Source organism: Thunnus thynnus, chromosome 3, assembly GCF_963924715.1.
Source record: "Thunnus thynnus chromosome 3, fThuThy2.1, whole genome shotgun sequence".
In the NCBI taxonomy this organism is placed as follows: domain Eukaryota; kingdom Metazoa; phylum Chordata; class Actinopteri; order Scombriformes; family Scombridae; genus Thunnus; species Thunnus thynnus.
The window spans coordinates 21585376-21608143 of record NC_089519.1 but is presented as its reverse complement, the minus strand read 5'-3'; the positions used below and the strand labels follow the sequence as shown (position 1 = coordinate 21608143).

The following is a 22768-nucleotide window of genomic DNA, read 5'->3' as shown; positions in this document are numbered from 1 at the left end:
TTTTATAAATAATAACCTCATTATTTCATTAACATAAATTATGCAGAGTTGAGAAACTGGACTGAATTAAACTCATGAACGAATGAATATATGTATCATCTTCACTTGACAGCCCTTCTGAAGGTGGTGAGATCCTCCAAACAGTAGCTGTTAAAAGCATTTCACTGCTGCAGTGGATAAGGAGGCTAGCAACAGAAACATTAGTCTTCATGATGGACGAACATAGACAGTTACATTATTTTTGTAAGAAACATTAGGCCGGATACAGCTGGTTAACTGCTTCCCAACTGATTAGAGCAAGAACCAACAATAACGTACTGTATGCCCAGATAGCTTTTCCTTATCTTGCTATAGTGTTGTTATCAATTCAATCATAGACTCAATCCTCAATCACAAAGGTAACAAAATAACAAAGTTTTTTTTTCTTTTATGGACTGTGCTGCTGCTACAACGGAGGGTTCACTGTAGAAATGTACAGTGGAGTTTACCTGCTTTTGTTATGATGATACGCAGTATTTAAGTAAAAATGAGTTTTATGTTTTAAAAAATAAATGGATGTTTTACCAATGTGACAAAAGTCAATAAAAGCTATTGGCATTAACTAAATATCAATTATTATTGATCATTTGAAAAATGCCACACCACATACTGGCACCATCCAACGCATCTAAAAAAATATGTCTAACCACTGAGCACTTTATTAGGGACACCTGTGCAATCCAGTGCAATCCAATACAACAGCTCTGCCATAAATAATAAAATAAAATAAAAAAATATGCCTACTATACATTGAACTAGGAACACTGGGTTAAAGCTGTGTTTCCATGTATGTCACCTAGTTGCCATCAGACATCGACATGGCCAGCATTTTTAGATTTTTTTTTGATGGGATGAGATAAGATTTAGGCTATTCTGTATATGTTTAATATGTTACATTTGACTTAGCCACAACCTGAAAATAGTTTTAATGCATGTATAAAAATAATGGACGTAGCCTCTGTGACGTCACTCATTGGTTTGTGGACTTCTATTTTGAAGCCTCCTGTTTTTTGTCCTGCATTTTGACTGTTGCCGCCTTGGTTTTTTGGAGCCAGAAGTGATGAGAAGTGATCATATTTGGATGAGAGCATGGAGCTGGGGAGGAGCTGCCTAGAGTCCAACTGCAGCACCTCACTCACCGCTGTGGTAGCAATTTGTGAATCACAAGGTAGCCACGCCCTAAAGCATACCCTACTTTATCATCTATTTTACTCTAAATGAGGCCATACTTTACAAAATGAACATCATGTTTTATTGAAGACTTTAAACTAGCAATTGAGACCATAAACTCATGAGGAAAGTGTTTACTGAGGTAATAAAGCAAGTGAGAATTATGGTCATTTTCCCATAGATTTCTATACAAACAAACTTCTTTTTGGAGCCAGTGGAGTCGCCCCCTACTTCCATGCAATGAGAATGCAAGTTTAAGGCACTTCTGCATTGGCTGCACTTTTCAGACCTGGAACTACCCACCTATTTTAATGCAGTAACTATCAAGTTAATTGTTAACACTAAGTGACTCCAATACAGTGTGTTTCATGTGTGTAAACTTTGGATACGTACATATATTTGTTATATCACTTTTATGTCATTATTTCACGCCACTAGAGGCATGTAACGTGCAAAATGACAGGAAGTCACACTGGCGAGGCACACATCAGTCTCGGCAGGTAATCTTGGCACTATCCACTCCCCATACAACGGTAACTAACCGTTAACGCTCGCACAACCAAGTCGACCGGGCCGGTAGCTGTTGACAATGCCCAGCCAGCTCTTTCAGATAGTTAAATCGAAAAACCACCAGTCAAAGGCCAAGCCAAGCTAGCCCGCCATGCCCAAGCCGTCGCTAATCACACCTTGATGGTTTCAGCTGGCAGCCGCAGACGCAGCACCGGAGCCCAACGACACAACAACAGCGACTCCCGCTCAGACCTAGTAACGAGGAGCTAACGCTAACGCTAACGCTAAAGGTAGCAGGAGTTAAAATTGAACATCAGAATTTATTAAACGAACTACAAGCAACCGGATAACATGAACTCATAAAACAAAAACATGTCAGTCAGCGTTTCCAAATGTTAAAACGAAGGATTAAAACACTTTTATCAACTGTCCCTGAAGTGCACTGAAAGAGACTACGCAAAATGGAGTTCACCTATGAAGGACTTCTGGTACAGAAGAAACAAATTCTTCAGAAGGTAAGAACGTGTTTTGACATTTTGCACTGATATCGTGTTTGTTGTATTTTATGGAGATAAGTGCTCGATTTGAGACTGGCTGCGCTGGATTTGCAGGCATTGGGAATATCCCTTGATGTTGTGGTTAATAGGGATTGCCCTTGGTGGGACAATTTTGTTGTTTATCACCTACTGCTGTTAATTAGCTGTTAGCTGGTTTGAGAGCAAGTGTGCACCCGATTTCTGTTGTTAGCCAGCAGAATAACTGTGAATCCAATTACTGTTGCATAGCTGTGTTTATGTGTTTATATATAATGTGTCTGTGGAGATGTGGACATGTGTGTCCAAATGTGTTCGTGCTGCATCAAATGCATTGCTTGATACACGGTATGAATGGCCTCATAGTGTTTGATCATAAAGCTTCTTGCCATTTGCCATCCTGGTAAAAGTGAGAGCAGTATTCAACTACTGCTGTTGCTTTACAGCTAGTCCAGTTCCCTGTAATTGTAATTTTCTTGTGATTATTTAAAGAAACAGAACTACATATCCATTCTTGCACGATTATTTGTCATTTATCCTTAAAAGCTTGCAGCAGCTGAGTGGTGAGATTTAACACCAAAATATTGAGATTAAGGCTTATTTATTGTTTTGGTAAAAAAAAAAAAAAGTTAGTGACTTAATACACTTATACAATTCAATTAGCATACAATAAAGTAAGACATAATTTATTTAATTGCTTTTTAATATCATAACTTAATATAAGTGATCTGATGAAAAGCAGATTTTCTCTGAAAGCATAGTCCTTATCATGTGACATCCTCACCCTTACAAGTATGTTTTCTGGCTCAAATCCAATTATATGCTACTTGTTCCAAATAACCACAGGCTTTGTTCATCACATGCTGAGATGTCTTAGTGTCTAATAGGTTGGTGGTAACCTTCTTTTAATTGGCTGCTACTGCAAAATAAAAGCTTACATTCTTTCCCAAAGGATATTTGTTTACTTGAGATGGCTCATTTTTGTGCTACTAGATGAGCCTAAATTTAACTTCCCAGTAGTGAGTTTCTGTTGTTCAGAAATCAGGGGTATTTTTATTTAACATGAACACACTACAGCAGTCAACACAATATAATGCAACTCTACAGACTCTACAGTCAGTGAGTATTGAGTGACCAGTGCTTTCTTTAGTGCAGTGTATAAACAACAACTTTAGATTTTAAATCGAATCATCAGGCAGCCAGTGTTAATAATGTGGCTACAAACATATCTACTGTAATGTAAGCATCACTAATACCTCAGGAAAACATACACTTTACTGTGATTGTCTCACAAAACGTTTGGCGGTGCCTTCAGTGGAGCAGATGCTTTCATGTTCAATGAGATCCGGCCATGCACAAGATTTTGTTGTGCAAGATCTCATTGAACATGGTGGGAGCTGCTCCACTGAAGGCACCGCCAAGCCTAAAGGCAGACGATCTTGGATTTTATGATATTGGATATCATAAGATTTGAATAAAGATAGTTTTGCATTGGAAAATTGATTTTTTTTTAAAGGACCAGTGTGTAGGATTTGGTGGCGTCTAGCGGTGCGGTTACATATTGCAACCAAATTAATACCCCTCCCCTCCCCCTCCGATTCCAAGCATATAGAAGAACCTACAGTGAAAAACACGAAAGGCCAGTGTTTTGTTATTCCATTCTGGGATACTGTACAAACATGACGGTGCAACATGGCCGCCTCTGTGGATTGGAATATAAATATAAAGGGCCCATTCTAAGGTAAGACAAACTCAATGATTCTTATTTTCATAGGATTATACACTAATTAAAACATGCTTATGAATATTATATTCCATTTCTGCCAAGTCCGTTCCACTAGATGCCACTAAATTCTACACACTGGACCTTTAAACCCAGCCCTAGTGAGTGACATCACCAAACAGTTTATTTGTACTCAGCGTTTTGTGTGGGTGGAAGAAAACAATTCTTGTTTGGCAAAATGTTAAAACCTGCTATTAAGATTTCTCTTCTATTAGATTTCTATTTCTCTTCCAGTTTTTAGACATTATCAGTTTGAATACACTTCTTTTTATTACCCCTGTATAACCCTAACCTCCTTGACCTTGAGAACATGTGAGATCATTCCTATTCATGAGTGTGTACAACGCTATCACTTTTTCCAAAAAACAAGTTCGAATGAATTTGAAATGACACACAATTCGTTTGAATGAATTTGAATGCGCAACACCCCTTATCCCCCCATTCAGTACCATGTAATGTGTGATGCATGGTGTTTAACTTAAACAGTGAATGACGACAATTACATCTCCGTTATTTATTTAACTTTCCATTACAAAACCCTAACATCACATTCTTCCAGCAATCAAATGTTAACTTTTTTCAACAGCTGTATTAACACATCACGTCAAATCACAGACAACAGGAGAGAATTCCAACAGCTTTGAACTAAAAATGTAGCAAACAAGGTAAAACAGAACCGACAGGCAAGTCGAACGGCCCGACTTAATTGCTTTTGCATTTTATTAGCCAGAAACACAAGTCTATCAACTTGATCGGGATTAAGTGCGGCTCTCTTTTTATTTACAATATTACCTGCTGACGAGAACACCAGTTCAGAGTGTACAGGTTCCTGGTACACACAGGTATTTATGAGCCAGCTTTGAGAGTTGTGGGTATCTATTGCACTCTGTATCTCTCCACTAAAGCAGTGGATTACTGTCTGCAAAAAGATGAGTCTCCTTCATGTAAGCTTGCATTTTTTGAATGGCATCCTTGTTGCATTTGCATTTTCAAATTTTCCATCATCCTGCCTGTGAAAATAATAAGATGAATTTAGCCTTATGTCACACGCTATTTGGCTTTTTAAAAATTGCTAATACAATCTTGTTAATGTGAAATATCAGTATTTTAGTTGTCTTCCAATAGGCTTGGACTTAATATTTAATAAAAAAGAAAAGTGAAATACCTCTCACTTCTTTGATGGCTGATTTATGCGATACATCAGGAGTTCTCAGCTAAGATATCATGACATGCTGCAGAGGTAGGACAGCCGATGCTGTGGGGTAGTCAAAAAGGCGTCTTCTTTCCAAAAATGACAGCTGCCACTGCTGCTTGTTGCTCAGATGCATGACATATCATGTCATAGATGGTATTCCATCTGGTGATGCAGTCATTTATTAATATTTCTTTTTTTTTTTAATCCAGTGAGCTCCTGCTTTTATTCCAGCAGGCAGCTGTCTGATGGGGACCTTCCAAAATGAGCAGCAGTTTGCTTTTTAATGTTGAAAGGACCGTATCAACGGCTTTCACCTCAAGCCCCTTTTGCACTGCCAGGTTTAGTGTGTGGGCCAAACAGGGTACATTAATAAGCCCTAAACTGCCTATGTGTCAACAGCTACAACCGCTTCACAGGAGATGTCAAATTCATCCAGCGTGCTGCCAATGCTTTCTTCAATATGGACAGCTGTGTGGCTTCCTCTCAGCTCCTTAGTACACAGAACATAATTGTCAAGTTCCCAAGAGTCTGAAATTCAGTGAGCTGTGAACTGTCACATAAGCATGTGTGGCCAGCAATGTCCATCTGTCTGTAGACTAGTGTCTTATTCTCAAGTACGGTCTTTGTTTTCTTGTGTGGTGTCATAGAGTTGTTAGGGCTGTCATTTTTTCAAAAAGTCAAGTTCGAACGAATTCAAACAAGTAAACCCATATACCGTAATATGTCAGAGATACAATTTCCTGTGACTGTCATATGACCAGCAATGACCATCCGTCAGTGGTCAGACAGGCCATCTTACCGTTCAGTGAAGTCTTTATATATTATACGTACACACACTGCTTTTGCATGATTGTCTGTTCTGGACGGCTTTGTTCGCTAGTGTCCTCCATTTTACCTTGTCAACATAGTAAACAACATAACATTACTAGCTTACTTTACTGATAGGTCAAAAGGTCAAGCTGACAGTGAATTTTTAGAGTTTCCTCTGCTGGATCACAAGGCAAACTACATCAAACAGTCTGTTGCGCTTATAGACTGTATATTTTGAATTCAAACAAGTCATTACAGTTGGAATACTACTTTTTTCCCATGCCCAAACAAATATTCGAATTTCAAATAAAAAGTGACAGCCCAACTATAAACGGACATTGAAAAACTTGCTAGCCTAGCAACATAAAGGCCACAACCTATAATGCAACACTCTCCTTGGGTGCCCGTGTTATACTGGTACAGTGTCATTCAAAAAGTTTCTCTGATCTTGTGAACACGTAATTGTCCTCAAATGTAAGATGACCCCCACTTTTCAATATTCTTTTACTTTTCAGAATAAAACTTATATTTGGAGGCGATCGTCTGGTGGAGATGGAGGTCTTATATTTGGGCCAATATGGTACTCTTTGAATTATCTCAGTTTGGATCATTAGGTTCAATATGATCTTTAAAAGTAACAGGAGCTATAAGAGATAGATGAAAAGGACAGGTTTTCTATGTAAGAAACTGATAATAAAATTGTATTTTGACATATTTTTCTGCACTAATAACATACAGCAATACTGTTTTGTGCATCAACCAGGAGTTTGAATCAAATGCCCATACTGACAATTTGTATCAGTGAGCGATGCAAGCAGAGTGACTCTGGGTTGAAAATATGTTTGTTTTCTGTCTATTTTAGCGACATGCTTTGTGTGCATTATAATTATAACTCTATGCAAATGTTCACAGTTTGTTCATATTGGGGATGCAGAAAAGATCGTGTCCAAAGTGTGTGTGTGTGTGTGTGTGTGTATATGTATGTATGTATGTATGTATGTATGTGTGTGTATATATATATATATATATATATATATATATATAATATCCATTATACTGTACATGATACAGATATAGAGACAGTTTTAGACACTCCTTTAAATTGCATGGCCTTCATCCGTCAGACTCGATTCTAAAATATCAAGAAATAACCATAATGTCTGAAAATGCATGTGCTGTGTGCTGAAAGTGAGAGAAAAAATCATTGAATGGAAATGGTTTTGTTTGACCTTGAAATACATCACAGCTCTGGAATCAAAAGTCGGTGAGGTGAGGGCAGTGGATGGGCATAAACACAACCTTCAAAGCAAAGATTACTTTGACTCATATAACCTGAATTTCAGAGCCTGTACTTATTTTACAAAGTTTTACGCATGGTTCTCATTTTCAAACCAGTCAGCTAGAGACATTCAGGCAAACCATAGAGAGCCAGATATTTATCTCAGGAGTTGGCAGGCCAAACTAGAGCTAAAAAACAAACAAACAAAAAAACAACCAGTGAATAGTGACAATGAAGAGGATGCCCATGTTACCCTTTGTCTGCTGGATGTGTTTAAAGAGACACAGGTTGCCAACAACAACTTGATGAGCTAAATACTTGTTGCTGTGAGTTATTTGTCCTCTTTTTGTTTTGTTAGTGGTGGAAAAAAATATTAAATACAGCTTTAATTTTCTTGCTTGTATCAAACATGTTTTAAGTGATTGTACGATAGACAATGCAGTGTTTCCCCTATAATAGTACAAGCCTGGCGGGCCGCCAGGCCAACATGAACCCCCACCAGGCCAAAAAATATTTTTTGAATGCCCAAAATGACGCCAAATATCCATTTATTCGGAAATCAATAGCGTTTGGGAGCCTCTGAGCAGCGCTGTTTCGAAACGTGAGACAACGTCTGTCTCGTTGCCTGGGAAACTCCAGGTAGTGTAAGGAATAGGGCAAAGCGTAAGCGAGTGTGAGTGGTTACATGAGAGAGCGAGTGTCAGAAAAATGGCGGTGAATGAGAGCGGAACAGAAGAAAAGGTTAGCAGTAAGGCCGTATTCAGACAAAATCAGGCGGTGCGGCGTTCAGCTGCAGGGTCGAGAAGAGGTGTGTGGGGGTGTGGGCGTATTTATTTGTCCTCGGTAACGTAACTGCTGTGAAATAAACAGAAAATAATGTTTTATTGATCTGATTCACCAGCTTTCCCGCTACCCGCGCTCCCTCTCTTCATTCACTCTCTAGCTTGCTCGACCACTGCTGCTCTCTCTCTCTCACTCTCTCTCGCTGGTGCTCTCTCTCTCTCTTTCGCTCGTCTTTTTGAAAATGAGCCGAGAAGCAGACATCAAAGCCTATCTTTACTTTTAACATTGTTGTTAGTTAGTTGTCAGTCTGACAGTAAATGTACAGTACAGACTACAGTGTGTCAGTTAATAAATGCTGCAGCTTGTCAAGACAAAGAAAAGTCAGGTCTGTTTCCCCAACTGCTGTAAAAAGTGAAGAGGGTCAGCTTTGAAGTTAGCAACCATGGGTTGCTAACTCACCCCCGCCAAGCCAAACCAACAATAACATTTTTTGAATGTACGTATGTCTTACCTCTGAAATGATTACTGTATGCGAAAATATTGCAAAGCATAATGTCACTATGTAGTGTTGCCACTGGCTTACTTAATATTAATTTAGTTCTTATTTATCTTGCATTTTACTCTATATGTCTGATTTGCATGCAAGCAGTAGAGCAAACAAAACAAAAAGTGGAGAAAAAACAAAAGAAAGGAGGAGTTCTCACCTGCAATGTGCACTGTTTTATTTATGAAGGCTCTGCCAGGCACAATGGAGACAAATTACCTTTTGACAATGTGAAATAGAATTTTGTTTACAAGGCTACGCTTCCCCTTGCTTTTTCAAATGAGATTTTTCACAGTCTCCTCATTTGTATCTCACAGCATTATCGTCTCAATCTTTCAAAACCAATCAGTCTCAAGAAAAGAACAGAAAAAAGAAGAATGAATCACTGCTGTTCATAAAACAAGCCATTAGGTGTATTTATGAATGCACACCACATCAACCACCAGCCTCAGACACCCCCCTCCCACACCTCCTGCCCAGTCTTCCTCCAAACCACCCATCAGTTCAATCATTTTAGTGACATACCCTCCACATTTTTATTTAAAGACCAATACAGTCTGCAGCACGGTACACTGCCTTCTGAAAAAAGCTGCACTTGGTGAGATTTGGGAAATGTTTACACAATCTGAGCAGAGACAGGAGGCAATAAGAGAACAGAGGGGAAACACACTCAACTAAAACACAACCGTATCACTGTATCACAGAGCTGCTGTGAACAACCATTTCTAAGCCTGGATCCATTTCATCGATTATCAACATTTGATACTAAGGTTAACCAAGCAAAGCATATAGTCTTTGTTTGCAAAATATGGCGGGGGATTTTGGAAGGCAAAATCAACATCTGTTAAATCCTCTTTTAGCTCACTTTGTGTACTGCTGATTTTTTTTTTTTCATTTTTTTATTTTGATGCTTGGTTTAGTTTCATGTACCTGTGATGTTCAGCAGATTTTTCTATTCCTTTTGCTTTTGTTTAATTGATTTATTTTTTTCCAAGTACAGTATTTGTTATTCGTAAAGAATATAGTTACAGAAAAAAGTGAGAGCAAATAACATTATTACATTATGTATTACACAGTATGTTGTAACATTAATTGGACTGTGAAATGTACATGACAGTTTAATGTTATACATGGCAAATGTTAGTAATACATGTAAGTTACATTGAGGGTGTTGGTAACAAACTCAGACGTACCCTCAACCTGTCAGCTGCTGTACCTCTGTTGTTTTAAACATAATGGAAGTTCATTTGTTTGAATTTTTCTTCATGAAGGGCATCAATAAGTTATTCTGTAATCAAACTGTAGCACCTTGAATTGAAATTAAAACACCTGGTATTTAGAATTCCCAAGCCCTTAATGACATATGAACATATAGTACATTAACAAGAAATCATTATTTTTTTTATAACAATATAATTTTGTATTTCAATATAACAAGAACCTTAAATATCACATTACGATGAGGAGTCAAAGAGAGGACATTATAGCCTATATTGTAGAAATTGACAGTGACGAATTGATTCAAAATTAAAAATGACAAATTGATTTGTCATTGTCAATTTATGTAAATCAGTTTACACAAATTGATTCAAATTTTATTTCATGCTTGGATCAGACACTGTGAAATTCTGCTGTTATTGAGTATGATATTAAATATGTGTATACTGGGAAAAATGTGAAAGTTGGGAGAATCAGTTTGATCTTTTTAAGGTGGGGTCACTTATTGATCAGCTGGAGGCACATGTAAGTCATGTAAGAACCTGTACATGATGAAAACAAGTGCAATGGCATTCTACATTATATGGATTGTATTTAGTCCTGGACTATCTGTGACATTGTTCACCTCGAAAATGTATACTGAGAAATGAAAATTTGATGATGAATTGTACTGTGTCGCTGTTCAGGCGGCTGTGGCTGAGGAGGTAGAGTGGGTCGTCCACTAATCGGAAGATCGGCGGTTCAATTCCCGGCTCCTCCAGTCCACATGCCGATGTGTCCTTGGGCAAGACACTTAACCCCAAATTGCTCCTGATGGCTGTGCCTTCAGTGTATGAATGTGTGTGAATGGTTAGCTTCCTCTGATGGTTGGGACCTTGCATGGTAGCCCCCGTACCCATTCAGCATATGAATGTGTATGAATGGGTGAATGATTCGTAGTGTAAAAAGCGCTTTGAGTGGTCGGAAGACTAGAAAGGCGCTATACAAGTACAGTCCATTTATCATTCAGCAGACTGTGATCGTCACATAGCTGAGACATGTCCATCACAAATATTCTACTAGTAAATTCTAGTTACAGTAGGAAAAATACATTTACAGGCTTTGTATTTTGACTCCGACGTTTTACCAATGTTACATTAATCAGCACTGGTGTTGACAAAGTTCAAAGGTCTACTGAAACTATGCTGTCGAGGGCGGCAGATCCCATGGATTCCATCCATTCAGGATAAAAACAATTGGGAGGAGTATTAGAGAACACAAGTCAAAATCAAGCCTTGCAAATTCTCTTAAAAACTCCTAAACTCCTCTCAAGGGCCAGAGAGGGCCTGCTAGGAGACCCTGGAGAAAAACATCTAACGAGAATGAACAGTATTTGCAGTTAGTGTGTTTGCATAATATCTGGGATGATGCTCTTTGGGCATATCCCCAACTGGAAAGATACCACATACCAACGGATGAAGGGTGTTCAGGGATCCCAACAGTCAGGTGCCCCCCGACTGTTGCACTGTCTGATAACTAATGTTAATGACGACTGCAGTGGTTTTCAATTATGTGTTATTAAGTGAGCCTTGTCTTTTTTAATCTGAATTATTCAATGTCCTGTCTGCTAATACAGAGGCTCATAATGCTTATTATCTGAGTATGAATGACTAGAATGTGTAATGCAGTTATACAAAATGTTACAAATCTTGCATTGCATTTGGCTCTTGTACTATCTGTCTCTTACTAAAAGTGAAGAAAACTCAACATTGCTGTAAAAAAAAATTGAAGAAATTGAAGAAATTTGATATTTGCTGCTGCACATCAGCCTTGTCAAAAGGGCAAGTATAACTACAGCATAGCTATTTCCAGACCAGCCTCTCTCATTGCAGTGGTCTTTGTAGGAGGGATGAGTGCTGTTAAAATTTTACAACCCGGAGATGGTGCAATGTATTGTACATTTTTTATAATCTAACAAAAAGCTTCTTGATGATAGGTGTCCAGTAAAAATGGGCCAACACGTATTCCACTTCTCTCTCTGTGTCTGTCAGCAAAGAGGAGATAACGTGGTTTCTTCACAGCCATGTGCTAATGTGCTCACTGAAGTGCTGCCAAACCTGCTGTGCTGGATAGAACATCAAGATGGAAGAGGTAGCCGTAAACGGGACCCCACTCCCCTTCCCCCCTGAGCAATAGAATAGTGCTGATGGACAAAATGAAAACCTGAAAACATGGCTTTCTTTTTAGCCTTGTTTGAGTCAGCAGGGACAAGAGGTGACAGAGGTAAATTGGGGTCATCAAACAAAAGAGAGAATATAGCACTTTGCTATGTTACCCAAGGCTGAGTGATTGATATGTTGTTGACCAAGTGATCTCTCATAAATTCTCCTTCACTCTTTCACCATCCTGATTGAATTGATATGAGATAAAGAATGTAGGATTTGTGGCAATTATTCATTACTAAATGCTGAGACACCCTACAATATTAATGAAATTTGGCTGCAATGTAGCAACTGATATTTGTAGGCACCATCTGGACCGGGGACATTAAACCATTTGTTTATATTAAACAGTGCCAGCAGAGATTGTTCATTAAGCTAATAGAGTATAACATTTTAAAGTTTTGTTGTTTTGTGGCATGGCTGCCTTTTTTAAGCATTAAATAGAGAGGGACTCAAGGCTGCAGAGAGAATGGAAAGAGTCACTGCTGTGTAAGCTGTCAGTGATGACATTTACATGCACAAAATACTCTGTTTTTTGCCCTTATTTTGAAAAACACAATATTCCTACTACGCTGTTTACATGGCTAATGAAAATGAATATTCCTCTTTACACGCAGAGGGTTTTCAGGGTGTCCCCCTTGTCCGAATCACAAGGTCTCTGCAGGCAGTGAAGTAAACCAGCAAAGAGAAAAACATTAGTGCACTGCTGCCTGATATTTATAAGTGATATTGATATGACTGATATAAATTTATAGTTACAGTACCTAGGTTGTCCCATGATGTTCAAAACACTGCTGAGTGTTTTTGGTGCATCACACCGAGTCGTAACCGTCAGTTTATGGCTGCATGTCGGGATAATCACCAATCCCCTCCGTCCCCGTCGTGGAGAAGAAGCGCTCTGTTTTTCCAGCCCGCCCTGAACAGCTCTCTACTCTCCTCTCGTTCCTCTCCTCTGTCTGCCTTCCAGCATGTCATTTTGCCTGTGCAGGTGTAAACAGGCAAGAGGCCATGTGTTGGAAACTGCGGTAAAAACACCAGTTGAGACACATATTCTGAATGCACTTTATACATGTCCAAAGAATGCTCCTAAGACCAGAATAATATCGGCACATCCCACATCTTAATGGAAAATGCTACTTTCGGAATAAGGCCTAATTCAGAATATCCAAACAGAATATGCTGTTTACATGACCTGTAACAAATTTGGAATATATGTGTTGAGGTGAAATTAGGATCTCCAACAACACGCCTTGATGCTACCTGCAGTAGGGCTGGATATCAAATCTGAATACTTTTTTTGGTACCAACTGAAATGTGTCCATAGCATCAAGTATCAAAAACTGTCAAGTACTGTACCATAAGTTGACATCTCATGTCTGGTCAGATTCTTAATGTTTGTTCAATTATTCTTTGGTCAGATCTTTACTAATCTAATTAATAATTTTGCCAATTTTAAACTGTGCTTGTTCAGGCAACGTTCTTGAATACCAGCTTGTGTTTAGACAACATTTAAGTTCCTGTACACCCATGGTAAACCTACACAGGTGATTTTAATTATTTTGGCTGATTAGACCTGTCTTCAGGACTGTGTGGGCGCTGCTTAATTGACATCTCCTTGACTCGTCTGTTAGTTAGGTGGATAATTACACCTTTTTCATTCTTGTTTGTACTCCTTGCACTAGTAACGTAATTATCAGCATACCTTCACCAGTCTTTAAAGGATAAGGCTGGCAGGTTTCTTTTATTTTTGATATTGTCAACAAATCTCATGTGCAGAGCCAAACCAACAATAAACTCATCCTGCTTACAGGTATTGTGTGTATATCAAAGTCAGTTATATCGTATTACTCTGTGCTGTAGAGCTCCATTGTTGTCTAAAAACTATTAAAAACACATCAATGAGTCACACCACTGCACTGGGTGACATATTCCTACGCCTCCAAAGAGTGTTATTACTTTAGCTTGTTTAGAAACGGCTCCAAAGAGTAATAATAGCGACAAGACTGTAACTCTCAGGAGGGTAGTTCCTCATTGCTGCGCATTCGCAGTGGTGTCTGCCGTACAAGGAACTTCTCTTCTGAGAGTTACAGTCTTATTGCTGTTATTGCTCTTTGGAGGTCTGATCAGCCAGAATAACCGAAAACACCTGTGAAGAAGTGTGAAGGGCCTTTTAAAGCCTGTCTTAAAACAGTACTCAGTGCTCATATGAACACTGAAACAGGTTTTTCTTGCTGTAATAATTCCCCTTGTTCATATTGACCGTTGCAAGATCCCTTAATAATGCACTTTCAATATAAGTGATGGTAGACAAAAAACAGTTTTGTGCAAAAATGTATTCAAAAGTTTATCTGAAGCTGATATTATACCTCAGTAGTCCAAATTAGTCAAATCAAGCAGATATCTTGCAAAGTTACCATCTTTTTAGTACAAAATTCCCTCTGTTCTCCCAGACAGTTTTTCCCTGTTGAGCTGGAGTGGGAGGATAGTAACATAAAGAGGCGAATTTGTACTAAAAAGGCTGTAACTTTGGAAGATATCCACTTGATTTGACTAATTTGGACAGCTGAAGCCTCACATTAGATTAAGATAAACTTACATTTCTGCACAAAATGAGGACTGTGGGTTTTGTACCTCATCACTTACATTAAAAGCACACTAGAAAGGGATCTTTTAACTGCCAGTATGAATAGGAGAAATTATTACAGCAAGTAAAAACAGTTTCAATGCTTATATGGACACCTGACTATTGTTTTATGACAGACATGCTTTGTCAGATATGGTTTTGCGACCCTGCTCCTGACCATGGTTAAATATGGGTTTAAATACTGGTTATTGCTCGACTTTGGTGAACATGCATTTCTATTAGGGATGGAAATTTTATTTAACCTACAAAACTATTATAATCTGAAACAGAAACTTTACCTATTTATTTCAAAAATGTAATTCTGTCATTCACTGTAATTCTGTGGTTTAGCGGTGCCTTTCACGGAACTACAGATGCAGACTCGAGTCTGTGAATGTTGACAACCAGGGATTATGAACGGGTTCAACTCTGTTTGAATACGTGTTCAGCAGAGCATGTTATACATGGGTTTCCTGTATGAAAGGAGACTAAGAAAAGCCTTAAATACTTTAATAATCTTTTGACAGCCCAGAGATTTTGCTGTGCTGTGGCTGGCTTTTGCCACAGTTGCTATGGAAATGCTTGGTCTATTTTGCTTTTTAAACTGACAGACATTGTCATAGTTAAATTTCTCACTGCAGTTGTCATAATCCCCCTTCAAGGAGAGGGCACACGTAAAATAAATGACTGCCTCTTGTCATGAAATGTCATGCTCCTGAAGGACTTTATAGGATAGATGACATGAAAGGAAGTAAAGCTCTTAAACATTTATAGGTACATCTGGCAGGCAGGGGTTAATGTCCGTTGCCATCTTTCACTTTTGCAATGTCCACTATATATATATATATGAACATCATCTGCAGTACCTCTGACTACATTGTTGGCCAGGAATGTATTAGTCATAAATGACAAAAGCGTATTTTTTACTGTCTCATAAGCACACACACACACACACACACAAACACACACACACACACACACACACAGATGTATACACAGGTGATGTTTTGCCTCAATATTTCTGTCTGCGCTCCTCCTCAGCCTCACAGTACTTCTTTGCCTCTGCTTTGTGCTGCAGTGTAGTTGCTCACTGAATGGGAATGGAAATAAGACACACCTCCCTCCTTCACTACCACCAGAGAGCGCAGTGTTTTTAGTAAGTTGTGGCTCAACCTAAAAGTTAAAATCTCATCTCATGTTTCCCTCACAAACCACAGAAGCAGATTAATAGCAGTATAAGACATAAATTCAGGAAAAAAATATTCAAAATGCCCATGGGGTGTTCAAACAAATCTTTATATTTTTACAAAATTGAAGTTTTCTGTCAGTGGAAATTCAGGACGTGCGTGCACACTCTTCAGGGATTTTACACTACCTGAATCACACACTAAGCCAATCTATTGAAGAATATTAAAAAAAATCTGGAAAAACATTTTACCTCGGCTATCCCATTTTCAGAGGTGACTGTGTTAATGTAGGTGGTTATGAGGCACGCTCCTCTCCTTTCTGTTTAAACAGAAGTCCATTATTTTTTATCATATCAGACCGTTCTTTTGCCAGAGAGCAGCTTGTAAAACTGGAGTGCATGTTGTTTTCTTTTCTATTTGGTAGCTGCCAAAAAATATCAAAGTTAAGTCACAATCAATAGGTAGAAAAAGTTGAATCTGCACAACTTTGTGTACAGTCTTTTCTCCATTGTTTGGATGCATTGTTGTGTTATTGCTGTTGATAAAAACTCTGAAAGTGTTCCAGCTTGCACTACAGCAAATGAATGCTCAGAATTGTGCTGTGTTATCAGCAAAATTACATAATGGTGTCTAAACAGAAAATAATGTAACAAAAAACTCACACCTGCAGCTCATATGTTAACATTTATTTATATCAGGCCCTATATTTTCATCCACATCGACTGTAACATTCTCCCTGGCCAGACACTATGAATTTAAAAAATGCTGAGTTTGACAAATCCAACCTTGGCATGACTGCGTCTATGACACCAGTGAGTGTGACCGAGACATGACATTCGTGTCTGTAAAGACCATTAAGACTATTCATATTCCTTGATAGGATTAGAGCCCTTACTGAACTGCTGCACTACTGAAGAGTATGATGGAACCTGAATTGACACTAAGTTGGACAACCGCTGCCTATCCATTTATTTTCCACCTTTCCACCTTGCACACTCTTTCTCTTATCTCATACAAAGGCTGACCAACCTTGTCTGTCCTTTTACACACTTTATACGGATAATGGAAGGTTTTGTACCTCTTCATATTTTCACGTAGCCACACAACAGAAACAGATTTCTCTTTCTTTTGTGATAAAAATGATTTCTTCTGAGTGCAGAAGAATTAGCACTCTTTGTACTCTGTTAAATATTTGACAATTCATGCTTTCAGCATGTTAGCTGTGCTCTGTTTGTGTGTGTGTGTTTGTGTGTGTGTAATGGGAACAGTGTGAAGAGAAACAAAGTACTAAAAGTTAAGTGAATGTGTTTGAAGTAGTGATCACTGCACAACTGCATTTGCAATGTTAGACCACAGTTGGCAGCAATACAGTGAAGAAAAACTGTATGTGAATTGAGGTTTATTTGACAACAACAAATTGAAACATAGTATTATCACTATTGGGCTTTGTGTTGTGGTTTTAATGTTTTTAAAAGTATGTCCTATGAGCAGTAATTCATTACACCACTTTACATCACTCGCCATGTAAATTACACCTTTCAAAACTGCCAATTGCTTCGTCACTTACCTACAAGAATCAAGATTTCTCACCCGTCTTGGTGGCTTTACCACCAAACATCTGCGTTTCCGTTGATGTGGCCGTTTCAATCCCCCTAGCAGTTGCCTTGTGTGCTACTGGAGGGAATGGTCAGAGTAATCAAATATCACTGATGTTGAACGTTCTTGTCATCCCCTTCACTTGTCAAAATTAAAGCACTGGGAATACAGCCAGGAAAAGAGAATGCCTAAACCTCTGTGCCATTTCATATTTAAGCCATTCCAGTAAATTACATTCAGCTTTCTGATTCAGTTATTTAGAGTTGTTTAGAGGTAGTGATAACAGCAGTAAATAGTAGACATAATATTAGTAATGGGTTTAAAAATGTTTCCTGGCACATTTACAGAAAAGCTGAACTTTATAGTTAAGTGTTCTTATTATGATCTAAATCTGATGAATATATACAAAGTAGTTTTGAATTAATGCATTCTGAAACCAAGAGGGAATAATTCTCAGAATGCTAAATAATATGTATGTATAAAATTATACTTTATGTAACAAACAACCTTTTCTCCTTTCCTCCCACGAGATGCTTTGAACTTCAAAATTTCAGTTTTCTTACTGCTTCAACACAGCAATTAGGCCTTTCACCATCTCTCATAGTTCATTGTAGCTGATACGTGACCTAACATCACTTGATCAAAGTCCAATCATTCCTTTAATTATCCCCACAGGTGCAAACTGGAGGCAGATTTATTTAAAACACTACTTGGTCTTGCACACACTCACATGACTGTCATGTTTCTGCCTGTTTTGGAAATTATAGCTCTCATTGAATTCCTTTTCTGCAGAGCTGGTTAACGATTGCAGTCATGCTGCATTACCGTGAGGTCAATATGACACTGAATGTGCCTTTCCCGTATCTTCCACTAGCTGATGGTGCTGTATTGATGTAACTGATTTTGTTGTGAGTCCCATGCTTGCTTAGGCTATATCGATCTATGAAAATTGTGCTGGGTTAGAGTTTGATGTTTAAATTTGTCATGAAATCAAAGGAATATAACCTTTTATAAGATGAATGATTTGGTGACCTTGTCCTTATTTGTCTTTGTTTTCTACATAGACAAATAAGAAGGACTCTTCTCTTCAATGTTACAGGCTTCTGGCCTTCTTACTTAGAACTGAGAAAAGAGTTATGGCCTTGATAGAGACCGTGGACACATAATGAGGATGAGGAAGGCATGTCAAATCATTCTTTTGTACCATTTTTACAATTATGAAATAGCTATTTCATTTGACATCATTTTCATGCTATAACATGCCTTGTTTGATCATGTAAGCTGATTTCTGATTGGGCGGAGGGGCTGTTTTGTCCTAACCAATCAGTGGCGACCGACGTATCTGTCCAATCAACGTTATTTGAAGCACATAAGCCCAGTTGCAAGGAGTAGTTGAGTTTTGTCATGTTGACTAAAGAAATATACTGTTTTTAGAGTTGTTATTTCTGTAAGACGACTTACAAGAACCTGTGTAGCATCCACAGTCAAGCTGCTAATGTGGGATATTTTCCAGCGCCATTTTTCTGGCTCTGGTACAGGATGATGGTGTTCTCAGTCTGAATCCTGCCTACAAAGCTCTGATTGGCTTGATTGATTCTACAAACAGAAAAACGGCCGTTACTTAGCACAATGTCAGATTTATTTCAATGACTGGAAATGTGAGCGATTCAGTACTGGAACAAGGCTAGTTGTGCTTTTTAAGCATATGAAAACAGCTGGCATGAGATAGTCTGAAGCCTACATAAAGTCATCTATTTGTACCTTTCATTATAACCTTTCAAATGACAAGAAAATATATATTCTGAGAAAGAGGCCCATTTTGATACTTAAGTTCTTGAACATCAGTAACAACTGGCCCAGTGTTTCATATTCTGTTGTTGTATTGCAGACCGTATGCATTGACGTCATCGCATACACTCTTAGGACCTCTTGAGTGACCAAACAAACCATTAGGTGGCAGCTATGAATGAGGAGAGCTGTGACACAGTGAGGGAAACAAAGGCGTACAGTATCCTGAAATGTAAAGGCCACCTGACTTGACATTGATCTGTATGACGCTGCTGGACATCAGAGAAGTAACATCATACCAGACAAAGCCTGATCCTATTTTAAAGCAGGATCAGGCTTATAATATCATTTGTTTATAACATAGAAACAACTCACCTGCAGCACTCCACTGCAGCTCTCCACAGACATCACATGGGTATATGTTCAGTTTATAGGCTTTGCAATCCAGCAGAGTCCTGCAGTTTGGTGGAAGCAAGATGCCTCGGGGCCCTTAGACATTCCCAACCCACCCTCGTTGAGATACAGATAATTAAAAAACAGCTTTGAAGAATTCTCAAAACATCCTGTACAAACTTGTTGAGTCAAGTCATTGGAAAATATGAAAGGAATGAACTGTATTTCATCACTGATTGCCACAACAAGTGATACCTCAGGTTCTGTTCCAACTAGGCTAAAAAACATTTTTGCAGTCGTGTCTAGAATAAGATTTACCTTTGTTCACTCAGTGTGAAGATCTGGTTCCTCACAGCTGATTTTTAGGCTTTCTGCTCATTTTCAGGCACATGTGAGAAAAGTTCCTTTTTAATTAGAATTAATTACATTCCAGCAGTAGTTAAATACAATTTGTTGGCAAGGACATTTTATCAACACGTTCTCATATACATCAGCGTTTAATCACGCTACCTCGCCTTGAGCAATGAACCTAAGTGTTGTCAGAAGCTATTATGAGAAGGGTCAACTCTCCGGAGTATGCAAAGTTAAACAAACTTCCCAGCTGTATGCAACTGTTTTTCCTTGGATGAATGTAAAAGTGTTGTACACCTGCTAAGAACAAAAAAGAAAGAGGGATTAGCTCTGGGACACGTAGCTATTTAAATTTCATCAGAGACCAGGGGACCTCTGCTGATTTCAATGTGCAATTCATGCTGTAACTATGCATATTGCCTCAGGAATAATGTTCTTACTACAATAAACAATCAAGCACTTATTTTCCTATGAGGCTGATTACACACAGACAAACGTGCCAAACAACAAGGATATCCTTAATCATAAATCAGTATCTTTAGCACCACCGTGTCCTTCTGTCCCTGCTGTTGCTGGCTTGTTTAAAATCCAAAGTTTTTTTCATTCACTGATTTCCAATGTCATCTTAGAGCCATTCCTTTAAACCTCTTGTATCTCTGTTTTTTATATTCTAGTATGTGACTACTATGCTGTATGTCACTGTGGTTTATCACAATTACAGTACATTCAGTTTCATCTCAAACCTGATGCTTCTGGCTGTTATCTCTTCCAGACGAAGAGTGTGTCTATACTTTGCCTCAGGGACTTGTCACTAGATGGAGACATTAATCTAAAAGACACACGTATCTAGACATGAAGCTTACAGTATATGCTATGTATGAATTGTGTATGTCCGGCGTTATCTCATTTAAAATTACAAGCACCATCAGTACAGCTCAAATCACAAGCTCTGATTTTTGTCTATTGCAACGTCAGACATTTGAAGTTGAATCTTTTGTATCCTCATTAACTGCTTGGCTGTGTATTCCTTGGCAGGGTAGTTAGGCTGTGCCTGTTGCTTAGCAACAGAGGAAAATGCCCCCCTTCTGCAGTGCTTGGTAATGTTAAGGTAGTCCAAAGAGGAGCAAAACGATAAACAATTAAGTTAACTTTTGAAGGCTAACACAGATCAAAGAGGAGAGGATGTTAGACCCAGAATGAATATTGAACTTAGTGGGTTTGTGCACATGTGTGTACATATGCTTGCATGAATATGTATTTGTGTTTGCACAGGGTAGCACTCACTTTTAGTTTTCATACACTGTCTGATAGCTTAGATAGAGAGCATCTCACCATCTTTCAAGTAATCATAAAATCAATGTCTCTTGACATAAGGATCTCAGGTCTACTTAATTGCTTTTCCTTCCCCTTAATCATTATAGAGTGTCTAACTAAGAAGAGGAGCAATATTCCAATGTAGAGTTGACTTATTAAAATGTAATATGTATTAATTATAGTGTATATATTTATACGCACAGACACAATATTACAGGCTTGTTGTTGACCACCAAAAAGAGGGAGAGAGAAAAGCGAGTATTCTATTTTCCAGTCCTTTTGACTATCTATCTGTCTGACTGTCTGCTCTCTCTCTCCATCTCTCTCTCTCTATCTATGAATCTATCCCGCTCTCTCCTTCTCTGCCAGAGCTGACACCTGCTGGCTGAGTACCAGTGATACTGACTAATAAATCCTGACAGGTTCTCGCCGGAGCCAATATTAATGCCCGGCTACCTGGCAGGCCAACCTGTGAGAGTGTTTCAATAAAGCAGTCTACCCAGGGCTTCTTATTTACCGACCACAGACAAGCAGATTAAAGCCTGGCAGGATTTTTGTCCTCTTTTCGCCGCAGCTTTGAGGTTAATTACCAGCCCGAGCCTCAGACACTCCTGCTTTGCCCGCAACCAAAATGACTTTGCCTACCTCAGTTATTGTGTTAGATGGCTGGCTGTTAGACTTGGAGCAATGTTAAAATTTTCATTTGTCTCATCTGTTTTGTGGCTTTTGTCAACAGAGGTTAAGAGGAGGTTATAAACCAGCCCTGATGAAACATGCGAACCCCCCCCCTTTTCCCTGGCCCTAAACTCCCCCACCCCTTCCTTCAAGCTTGTGTTTGCTTTTGATAAAATCTCATTGAGGTAGCTCTTCATCTCATTTTACATGCCTGTCACTGTGTGCTGCTGCAGGCCTCCTGGGTTTGCTGTTCCTCTGAGACTCTGCCAGGGTCCGACATTAACACCCGCCAAATGTGGGTAGATTTTCCGTTTGGCGAGTAAATCTCGGAAGGCTATCTGCCACACTGGCGGGTAAATGTTTGTACCAAAATAGTCATGTAATAAAATGTCTGGCATGATGGCTCGGAGGAATTTACTCGTGTTTGTCCCTATACAGTGTAGACATGCGCACCATAGGCCTTAGATGTTTTTTACATGTATCTAAACAGTGAAATTGTATGAGTGCTTGAGACGGTTTGAGGCAAAGGAGAGCTAGCCACTGACCATCTCGGGTACCACTAGTTTCGCGGCAGTGTTTACTGTACAGGACATCAGCTATTTGACATCGCAGCTTTCTGCTAAACTGTCACTTGCCACCGGTCTGCTGCTAGCTGCTGTTATTTAAATAGATATTAATACCTTATCCCAATGAATTATACTGAAATGAATGTGTATGTAACACAAAAAAGCAATTTGTCATTTTGGCTGGTAAAAAATATGCTTGGCTGGTGGATT

The 22768-nt window shown here is 38.7% G+C and overlaps 1 long non-coding RNA gene across 6 annotated transcripts in view; it reads left to right on the top strand.

Annotated features, from left to right (window-relative positions):
- The first annotated feature begins 1507 nt into the window (after nt 1-1507).
- Nucleotides 1508-22768, top strand: part of LOC137179769 (uncharacterized) — a 261190-nt gene continuing 239929 nt past the window's right edge. For 3 of the 6 annotated variants that reach the window (XR_010927869.1, XR_010927870.1, XR_010927871.1), the window contains exon 1: nt 1508-2234. This is a non-coding gene — a long non-coding RNA (uncharacterized lncRNA). Of the gene's footprint in view, nt 2235-3857; nt 3994-22768 lie in introns of all 6 variants that reach the window. The other 3 variants (XR_010927872.1, XR_010927866.1, XR_010927867.1) reach the window with 3 other exon arrangements.